Below are 11,603 nucleotides of genomic sequence, written 5' to 3'. Positions count from 1 at the left end.
ACTGGTTCAGTCTCTTTATTAGTAATATATCTGTTCAGATTTTCTATTTTCATGATTCAGTCTTAGTAGGTTGTATATTTTTAGGAATTTGTCCATTTCTTGTAGATTGTCCAACTTGTTGGTATATAATTGTTCATAGTAGTCTCATGATTCTTTGTGTTTTTCTGGTATCAGTAATATCTCCTCTTCACTTCTCATTTTATTTATTTTAGTCTTCTTTTTTCTTGGTGAGTCTAGCTAAAGGTTTGTCTTTTCAAAAACCAGCTCTTAGTTTCATATATCTTTTCTATTGCCTTTTTAGTCTCTACTTCATTTATTGACACTCTGATCTTTGTTAGAATCTTTCTTCTACTAAGTTTGGGGTTCATTTGTTCTTTTTCTAATTCATTGAGGCATAAAGTTAGGTTGTTAGAAATTTTTCTTAAAACTTTTTTTTTTTTAAGATGTATTTATTTGAGAGAGAGAAAGTGTGTGTGTGCAAGCAGGGGAAGGGGCAGAAGGAGAGAGAGACAAACAGACTACCTGCTGAGTGGGAAGCCTGATGCAGGGTATGATCCCAGGACCCTGAGATCATGACCTGAGCCAAAATCAAGAGTAGGACACTCAACCGACTGAGTCACACAGGCGCCCCAGATTGAGATCTTTCTTGTTTCTTCAGGTAGACCTATATTGCTGACAACTTCTCTCTTAGAACTGCTTTTGTTGCCTAAGTTTCATAAGTTTTTATTATTGCTCTTCCATTTTCATGTGTTCCAAGATGTATTTTGATTTCTTCTTTGGCTATGCAGGGTAATTGTGGCTCCTATCAATCCAGAAAACCAAGTTTAAAGTTTGAGATTTCATGGGCTTCCTAGGGAATTTGAACCTAGACTGTAAATCCATGAGAGGCCTGTTCCATTTCTGGATTATCCAAACCCTTAGGTTGTAGTCTCTTGGGGTCTTAGTTTATTATAAACAGTATCTCCTGTTAGAATCCTCTTTTTGGGAGTTCTGGGCTTTAATTTCTATACTCCCTTAATGATGGTTTCTTAATATTATGAAATTCCTAGATGATCAGACTTTTAAAAAATAATATGAATGAGGATCCACATAAATCCATGTTGCCACTTTGTTTTTAATATAGTTTTTAGATATCTTTTAATGCATAGGTATTTGTTTCCAACTCCTTCACTCTCTTTGCAATTTATTTGATAAAGAACTGTTTGATCTAGAGAGTTTCCCACAGAGTACTTTTTGTTTAGTTTATTGCATCTCTGTGCTATAGTGTGTACCTCTTCTCCGTATACCTTGTGCATTAGCACAAGGCTATGGCAGCACAGGCTGCCATAACAAACACCACAGACTGGGGGACTTAAACAACAAATTTGTTTCTTTACAGTTATGGAGGCTAGAAGTCCAAGATCAAGATACTGGCAGGACTGGTTTCTTCTAAGGACCTCTCTTCCTCACTTGTAGATGGCCCTCATTTTCCAGTGTCTTTACCAGGTCTTCCCTCTGTATGTTTTTGTGTCCTAATCTCCGATTCTTATAAGGACACCAGTCATATTGTAATAAGGCCCACCCCAATGACCTCATTTATCTTCAATTTGGACTTTATCTCCAAATACAGTCACATTATGAGGTGCTGGAGGTTAGGACTTCAATATAAGAATTTTAGGAGGACATGATTAAGAATTAACACCTGGAGAATTGGTTGCATCTAGAGACTTGATCATTTCTTTTTATTTTTTAATCAAAGTAACTTCATGAATGATGTTATATTCTTCCATAGGCAGTCACAATGTTTGTTTGCTTTCTTGGTGGTATAGAATAGTAGGGAGTAAGGTAAATAGTATTAATGTCTAGAAATGGGCATGCCTTTTCTCTGTTAGGGAATTGAGTCAGTAAAATCAGCAGTTGATCAGTACACCATGAACTTCAAATTCTTTTAATTGTATGCTGCTGTTGCCCTGTGTTTAGGTCAGTGGTGTGAGTACCAGAGGGTTTTTCCCAGTGTTTTTCCTCTTCCCTTAGGCTTTCAGCTGCTCCTGTATGTCTGCGCCATGAAGAGAGTCTTTCTGAATGTTCCTCATCACTTGATGGTAGGTTCGTGGTGGGAGCAGTGAGGGATTTTCTGTTGTCTAGGTTCAGCCTCAGTTTTAGGAAGTCCCTGCATACCTTGAAGGGGGCTTTTTCAGCATTTTTGCTCTTTCTTCTTTTCCTTTGGCAACCAAACTCTATCTTGTCTTTTGTATTTGGCCCTGGGCAGTTTTCTGCTCCCTCCTCAGTGGTAGCATATATCAGCTTAATGTAGGATTCTGGGCCCATCTTTTGCTGCCCCTGCCCCCGTGATGTAGGGTTTTTTTCTTTCTACCTCCTCCTCCAGCCACCAGGTGTCTTTTGCCTGTGACTTGGGGCAAAAATCCTTTGATGCTTTTACTTTGGAGAAGAGAAGGGTCTGGGGAAGCAGGCAATGCTTGGTGCTTATTTCCCAGCACCAGCTGATTACCACCCACAGGTCTGTACTAGTTTCTTCAGAGCACCCAGTAGAGGCCTTTGTTAGAGTTGCAAGTGAATGCTGTCACTTGGCCATTAACCTTCTGTTAAATTTGTAGTTGGTTTCTTTCTTCTATGCTCTGCTAAAGATGAAACAGTCTTGAGTCCTCTCTGTCCTTGGAAGGGCTTGGTCCTCTTTGGAACCCAGATTACTTCATTATTATCTAACCTCAGCTCTCTAGTGGATTAAAAAAATAATTTTATAGATTATTCATTTTTTTTTGAGTGGGAGTGGGAATCTGCAGCTTGCTATATTTTAGTGGGAAGCAGAGAAAAAAACCTCTTTATGTCTTTTTGAATCTTAAAATTTCTTTTTCAGTTTCTACTTTTCTTGAAGGATTTTTTTTTTTCCTTGAAGGATTTTTGTTTACTCATCCCATTTTTAAAAATTAACTTTTATTTCTAATCTTGTTCCAAGTTATCTGAATTCTGATTATTCTAATTCTAATGTTCTTTTATATCTAATATCTTTTCAAAAGTTTCCTTTTGGCTCATTTTGAAATATTAAGCTACATAATGTTCATCTATTCATGGGTGTGTCTTTTCTTTCATTCTGCTTTTTAAATAATTACTTTTTACAGGATTCAACCACCATCCTATCCTGTTAATAATTTTTATGTAAAATTAGTTTTCCTGAACTTTTAGGAGTAGATGAGTTGGGATAACATTTTCAGTTTCCTGGATCTAGTGATCCCTATTACATTATTTTCATGAAGTGTTCAAAAGTATGGTCTCATACAGGAAAATTCTTGGTCTCTTCTCCCTCCTCAATTTTATCTCGTGTTCCTGCTTGCTTGCACACTAGCTCTCTCACATGTCCTTTCTTTCTCCTCCTTTCCCCCCTCTCCTCTTCCTGTCCCTATTATCCCTGTCATGCTCAATTTGAATTATCTTGATGGGAGTTTCTTCTCATTGGGGTGAACTGAAATTCCAGTCCTTTCAGATCTTACCTTGCCTTGCTCCCATAGTTAGAGTATGCAGAACCTTCTCCTAGTTTCAGCTGTTCTCAGGAATACCTATTGGCTATTTTAGGGTTTCTCTTTATTCAAGCTCATCTGATACTTCTCAGACACTTGTTAATGCCATGTAGCACATGTAGCTTTGGTGGTTTGTTTCTTTCTATTCATATTTTGGGGTTGGTGAAGGTATCTTAACACCTACTTTTTTGGTAGATCTTGTTTGTGGATTTTGGTTTTGTTAGTCTAATCTTTCTGTTTTCATGGGGGCAATTATGAGAGATTTTAAAAGTTAACTTCTGCTTTCTGTTATAGTTAACTTAATTTCACCAGAATTTCATTATCCTCTCTTGAATGATAGTTTAGCTGGGTATAGAAATCTACATTGCCCTTTCTTTTCTCTCAGTACCTCATGGCAGTTATTCTGTAGTCTCCTGTATCTGTTATTGCTGATAAAAAAAAAAAAAAAAGAATCTGCTCATGGCTAATTGTTTTATCTTTACCAAATATTAAATGTAAAAATTGTAAAAGCCACCAAGGAGGAAAATAGCTAACCCATTACCTATAATTTCACTGAAGTGTGTCTCATTGTGGACTTACTTAATTCATCCTCAGTACACTATATGTACTTTCAATCTGAAAAGTATTTTTCCATTCTGGAAAATGACCATGTCATTATCTCTCTGATTATCACTTATTAATTGAATTCAGTTTCTATATTTTTCATATATAGTACTTTTTAATTTATTTTCTTTAGTTATACCTGTTTGCTTTTGTTTCATACTTAGTAGTTATTAATGGATCATAGGCCATTAGATTTTAAGTAAATCCATCTATTAAGTTCTTGGTTATCTTGGTAAATTTTTTTCATGTGATTTGGAATTTTGGGGGGGAACTTAAGTGAAAGGTTTTTTCCCCCTCATATCTCTTTTTTATATTCACTTATCCCTCAGTAGTGGCTTTGCAGTTGCCTCTGCACTGGCCTTAAAAGGTTTGGTGAAAGTTACCCATGAAATATTCTGGGCATGTTGCTTTTTTGGGAGGAGAAGGGGATGTTTACTTATAGAGCTCTTTGATAGCAATGGATGTTTTAAAGTTATATGGGATGCCCTATAAGTCAGACCCATTAACCTGAACTCTAAAAGTCTGCATCTTTTATTCTATACTTCATTATTTTGCATTTATACATAGTGTATGGAAATTTCTTCACCGGTCTGAGATTTTACAGACAGAAAATCATAAAAATATTCCATATATATATTTTTCTAATGAGCCAACCAAAGAAACCAGCTGGTAAAAACTGAAGGCAAATTTCAGACTTCATAATTATTGAATACTCTCTACTAGGGTTATATTCTGATGTTCATTCTAGGTTTGGTGTGAGGCCTGGCTTTCAAATGTTCTACAGACATTTCTATTTTGATTAGAAAACCATAACCATGTAACTCTTTTCAAATAACTACTTAATGCCATCCTTTAATTTGGTGAAAGCTACAAAGAGTTTCGACTGGTACTTCTAAATTCCTAGACTGTTTTTTATTGCAATTATTTTTTTCCCCTAAAATGCAAACATTTGCCTTGTATAGTTTTTAATCCTATCACATTTGATTTTTTCATTGATTCTATTTTCCTTTACTCTCTGCTGAAAAATATTCCCCCCTACTTTCGGGTTTGGGACTGAAAAATTTTTAAAGTGTTTGAGCCCCATTATATATAATTTGAACTGTACTCATTTAAGACCTCTCTTCCTATTAAAAATCATAAAGATGAATGTGACTACCCTTTCCTTTATTTATTCTTTAATTTACTCAGTCATTCAAACATTAAATATAAATGTAGGATAGCAAGTGATCTAAGCATAAAACATATACATGTATCATTGCCAAAAAGACATTATGTGTATTACCATAAGGGGTCAGAAAAGGGTCTGGGAAGATGTGATAAGATGTCATGGAATAAGTGACATTGCTAAACCTTTAAATGTAGAGGGGAAAGTACAGGGTGTGTTTGGAAGGTAGGCTAGTTTTAGTGGAGTAGATAATTTACAAATAATTTTAGTGGGAAAGCTACCCTGGTACAAATCTTGAGAGTTTGCAAAGCAAGTAATGAGTTAACACCTTAAGAATTTTATGTATTATGGATGTATTATATACCCAATTTAATTAGAAACAGATGTTTGCCAAAATAATAAACATACAAAAAAAACAAACTATGATTTGAGTTTAGGAAGAATAACTAGTTCAGTGCTGGGGCCTGATTTTTATTATTCCTTTGTATTAGTGCAATGAGTTCATCTCCAAGTGTGAGCCACACTTCCAAATTAACGGATCTCCTTGAGCCACACTTAGGTGTTCTGAAAAATGATCTGAGTGAAGCAAGACCATGAAATGGAAGTGTTTTGTTTCATTTTGTTTTTAAGACTTAAATAACCTTATGAATAGTGATAGCCCTTATAGTTAAGTGGGAAGACCTAATATAGTGTTTTACCATCAGAAATACATCTACTGCCATGGTGTGACTTTGAAACCTAAGAAATGGTTTTCCCATTCTACCAAATGGCAAAAAGTGGCTAGAATTTGTGCATTTACCTACCCTTCTTCCACCTCTGATTATTGTGATTAAGGAAAAGGATGAATTAGTTAGAATCTTTATCCTAAGAGTTACAATGTCATGTTCAGAGAAGTCTGCTGGGGAAATAAGACTCCTATGTTAATTCAAACCTTTTGGGAAATTTCATAAGCATAGATAGCACTGTAAAAGGAATACAGGACTTTACTTGCATATATCTAAAAACTAAATTCGACTTTTGCTTCCAGCTGAGATGGAGTAACAGAGACCAGACTTAACCTTCCCAGCTGAAGCAACTAAAAAGACAAGACAAAATACATGAAAGAATGGTTCTTGAGTCATTGAACATCACACAGTAAAGGACAGTGATTGCTGAGAGATGAGAAACAAACAAGGTAAGCCCTATGATTATTCCATCTTATTGTGTTGAGACTGTTTCCAGGCCACAGCACAGGGTATGGAACCTAGGTGGAACCCAGCAGACTCTGACTTAGGAGATAAAAGCTGAGTCTGGGGAAAACAAGGCAGCCAGAATTTGCAGGACACAGTTCCAGAAAAGAGAGACCTCTGGAGATCTTTACAGGGTCTCCCACAAGTATTCACAAAAGAGCTGACCAGTGCTTCCATGTTAGTAAACTCTGTAAGGCTGGGAAAGAACTAGCCCAAAGGATAAGATGGAGCAGCACCTGATGTTCACACAGATTGGTAAAGTTCATGGGGCATTTTTTTTCCATGAGACATTTGAGTAGAGTTCTCAGAAGGGTACTTTGCAGTAGTAGGGAATAATTAGCCCTCAACTAAATAGTGTTTTCATCCTACCCAACAAAATTAAAAAATAAGACCCACAGGGATCAAACTGTTTTCAAATCACATAAGTACATCACATAACAAACTGGAAATTTATAGGAATACAAAAATATCTACTCAACAAAGCAAATTCACAATGACTAGGATCTAATCAAAGATCGCCGGACATGCAAAGAGGCAGGAAAACACAACTCATAATGAGGAGAAGAAGAATCACTCAATTGAACCAATGTAAAACTTACATAGATATTAGGATTAGAAGAGGATGACAGTAAGGCAATTATTATAACTGTATTTTCATGTTCAAAAGTTACATAGAGACATGGAAGATATAAAAAGCTCTCAAACTTCTAGAGATGAAAATTGTATGAGATGAAAAAACACACTGGATGAGATTAATGGCACATAAGAAGAAAAGATAAGTGGACTTGAAGGCACACCATTGGAAACTATGGAAAATGAAGCTCACAGAGAAAAAAGTAACCCCCTGCCCTCTCCCCAGCTCCCTCCTCCAATGAAACCAGAGCATCAGCAAGCTATAGGTTAACCTCAAATGGCCGAACATATATAATTGGAATCCCTGCAAAAGGGGGGCGGTGGGAAGCAGGGGGGAAAGGAAAATATAGGTGAAGAAACAATGGCTGAAGAATTTCCATTTTTGCTGAAAAGTAATACCCCAGAGATCCAAGAAGCTCAACAAACCCCAAGCATAAGAAGTAAACCCCAAAAAACAGAAGTAAAACTACACCAAGGTACATCATAATCAAAACATGATGTGATAAAACTAGTGGTAAAGAAGAGAATCTTAAAAGTAGATAGAGGAAAAAAATTATTAAAAAATAAGGATGACAGCAGATTTCTTGTTGGAAACAATTCATACGAGGCATCAGTGCAGCAACGGCTTTACAGTTTTGAAAAAACAAATCAATTCAGCTGGTTACAAATCAGATTTTGAAAATTATTCACTGTCAAGCTTAGAACCATGTAACAAATCGAATGCAGACACCCTATGATGAAATCCTATCTATAGGTAATATGTCAAACTGCATTTAAAGGTTATTATCCTCAGAGAAAAGGAAAAATCACCCACCAGTCATCCTCCATAGCTTTTACTAGTCCTCTCATACCAGTGTCTGTACTCCTATTTCCAGTACCACCACTGTTTTAAAAATGGATAAAGTTCACAGATGGAACTATAGCTATCTAAAGCCTGTATCACTGATGAGTTCTTATATGCAGAGGCTATCATGGAAACATTCTATTCGAACCTTTTCTCTGTGCTAGTTTTTTTTTCCACTTGTTCCCATGCCTCTCCCAGATGTTTATTTTGTAGGTTACTAGAATAATAGTATTTTTAAAACTCTTCCTGTGTTTGGGGGTGGAAAGATCCTCTTGCTACATTCCCTTGTGTGTATTCTTAACTTTCAGTTTTGTCTCACATACAGTTCATTCACTCTCACAGTCTCATTTTAGATGCTACAGCTCCTAAGCTGTGTATCTGAACCGCCTCAAAACAGGCTGTGGCAGTGGGCAAATTGTCCCAACTTACTCCTTTTTCTTTATTCTGTAACCCCAATCATTTATGCTGCTCACCTCTCAAGGGATGATAAAGAAGGACTATGTCTACTTTTGCAAACAAAAGCAAATTAAAGCCATTCTTTCTTCTGACCAAGTTAATCACTAGAAATGGGGCACCAAGAGACTGAAATGCAAGCTCCTGTACTGTATTCCTGTACAGTTCTGAGCAGAACCTCCCTGAGCGGCCTCTGGATCCTCTGAGATATGTATGGACAGGGAAGCATCAGATAGAAACATAAGACAAAGGCTTGATGGGACTGATTTATACAATTGCAGCCCCCAAACCCTCTGTGAATTAAAGCAAGACTTAGCTGCAGTCCCAAGGGACCTACAATAAGAGAGACTTGGAGAGTTAAAACTGACAAAAATATTAGCAACAGATATTTATTACTCAGTATGTACCAGGCAGTGTTCAAAACATTTTTGCATATATTGTTTAATCTTTGCAGCAACCCTGCGAATACCATTATCCTCATTTTACAGTGGGAATAAATAACACAATCAAGGTCACAGTGCTGGAGCCAGAATGAACACCATTAGTCTGATTCCTGAGCCCACACTCTCAACCACTCTTCCTTAGCACCTCTCAGGAAGTTGGGGGGTGTGGGGGGGGGGGAAGAAGGGGCAGTGGACAAAGGATAAACACATGGTTAGTGCCTTTTCCCCTCGCTCATTACCTCCCTCTCCTGAATGCCTGGGATGTCACCCACTTTGCTTACCTTGTAGATCATTTTAAGGAACAAGCAAGAAATAATTTTACAAAAGTACTTTTCAAGTGTTATGCAAATATAAGGTATTACAGAGGGGGTCTAAAAGACAGCAGCAACATATAAGGCTGCTTAAGAAAGAGTAGTGTATGGAGAATGGGAAGACAAGGAAGAGCAAAGGTCAAAAAGAAGTATTTGGGGGCACTTGGGTGGCTCAGTCGTTAAGCGTCTGCTTTCAGCTCAGGTCATGATCCCAGGGTCCTGGGATCGAGCCCCGCACTGGGCTCCCTGCTCAGTGGGAAGCCTGCTTCTCCCTCTCCCATTCTCCCTGCTTGTGTTCCCTCTCTCACTGTGTCTCTGTCAAATAAAATCTGGGAAAAAAAAAAAAAAGTATTTGGCATTACACGGAGGCAGAGAATATTTACTGATGCCTTCCTTAGCTGCTACTCTCAGCTGCTTCTTTGTACTCATTTCTTAGCCTGAAGAATCTTGGCTCAAGAGTAAAACTGTTCATCTGAAAGTTCCTATTCCCATATTAAGGGATTCATAAATTGGATTACATAGTCTCTTTGTTCCATATAGGATAAGAAATGAAGCAGTCATAAAGGGTCAAGAACAAATTTATTTTTGCACCTATAATTTAAAAACTCAAGAAGATAGACTGAGAGGAATCTAAACTAATTGGCTAAGACATCTTAAAAACATGTGCCTTTAATTTAAAAAAGGATGAAAGAGGAAGGGAGGGAAGAAGGAAGGATGGAAAGAAGGAAAGGAAATACCCACCTTTGCTGTGAAGTAAAAAGTAATGGAAAGCTGCCTCTACTTTAATGGCCTTGAGAGTACTAATTTCTTTACAAGTTTTGCCAGAGCCTTGGCTGGTCCACCCCCAGCAGTAACGTACAGAGACTGAGTGAGCACATGTGTCCTGCTGTAATTAAGGCTGCAGAGCAGAGTGGCAGGTGCAAACTTCTCATCCTTCAACTTGACTCTTAAACTGCTTGTGCTCTTGTAACTTAAAGTCTAAACTTGTTAAAAGTGAGATTTGGAAGGTCATTAGTCTGTAACAGGAGCTAGGCACTACAGACATTTCTTTAAGGCAAAATTAGAAACAGCTACCTAACACATATCAGCCGTTTTAAGATGTTGCCGTTTCACATTTTCCAGGGGGGAGAAACTATTAATTCCAAGGAGATTAATATCCACATGAGCATGATATTGAAGCCAGATTGGAAGCCTTCTTTTCCCTTAAGAAAAAGCTTTTCTAGTAACAGAGTCCCTTGCCCAACCCTATTTCAATGTAATTCAGGTGCTTAGAGATTTTCTGATACAAAGGGCTCAACCACCACTGAGGTTAGGTCTTATTTTCTTGTTAAAATTTTATCTGTAGAAGCATTTGAATTGTAGTCACTTTCCTTGAAAGAGCTGAGGCAGCAAAACCCCTCTGCAAAATAGTTCCATTTAAAATGTTTCAAAGTGATCCTGCCAGATCCTAAAATAATTATAGCTTAGAAAGGCAGACGTGGCTTTGGGTCTGAACAATTTTTATCATCCTGTACCTTTTCGTGGGGTCAGAAGAACGATTAGTGACATAACTGTGTGCCAAGAAAACATACTGCCATAGAAGCCATGTGCTCCTATGGGAACGCCCAAAAGAAAGGTACAATGCCTGGGGAAAGATCAGGGTTTTATTAGGGACAGTATTGGGATACTACTTGTTTGGCACAGAGGTCCTAGCATTGGCAAGGGAACCGACATTTCCTTTCTAAGCACTAGCAATGCCTGGGCCAGCTGTAGAACGCTTTGACATTTGTAGCTAATAGGGCCACTGCATCTTCTTGAACGCCTGCTCCAGGAACTAAGAAAAAAGACTTGGTTGACAATGGCTGTCAGAGCCGAGAGAGGAGGATTTCATAGCTTAACTCCTGGGGTAGAAAAGACCCCTGTTGGCCAAGGGCAGATGCCACAGACCTTGCAAGGACACAGCTAGCCCGCAGTGCTGTCCAAGCCCAGCTACTAGGGTTTTGTAAATTATTTATCAGCTGTGGCTCTAAATTAGAGATGAATGGAAGGCCTTTGGGCCTGATCTTGGATATACTCCTTATTAATGAATTTCAGGCATTTTGTGCTGTAAGAGAGAGTTTTTTATAAGAGGACTCTTGTATGTAGGAATGACTAATGCTATTACTGTTTTGCAGAATGTTCTTATCTCAAATTCTGCTCTAAAAGGCGTTTAGAAAAGTCCTTTGATAGGAAAGGTAAATGTAGTGGATCACCCACTTAATTCAACTTACCTTTCATATCCTTCTGTCAGAAACAGTGGATCTAATTCCCATCTCAGAAAAGTTTGACTTACCTCTCTTCCAGCCATCAGCAAAACTTACTTGCTCATGGTTGTGCCAAGTGTCCACAATTCTCATAGAAACATTTGGGAAAAAAAAAAAATACAGGTACT

The sequence above is a fragment of the Neomonachus schauinslandi genome, chromosome 16, assembly GCF_002201575.2.
Source record: "Neomonachus schauinslandi chromosome 16, ASM220157v2, whole genome shotgun sequence".
NCBI classification, from domain to species: Eukaryota; Metazoa; Chordata; class Mammalia; order Carnivora; family Phocidae; genus Neomonachus; species Neomonachus schauinslandi.
Note: the sequence above shows the minus strand (reverse complement) of the source record.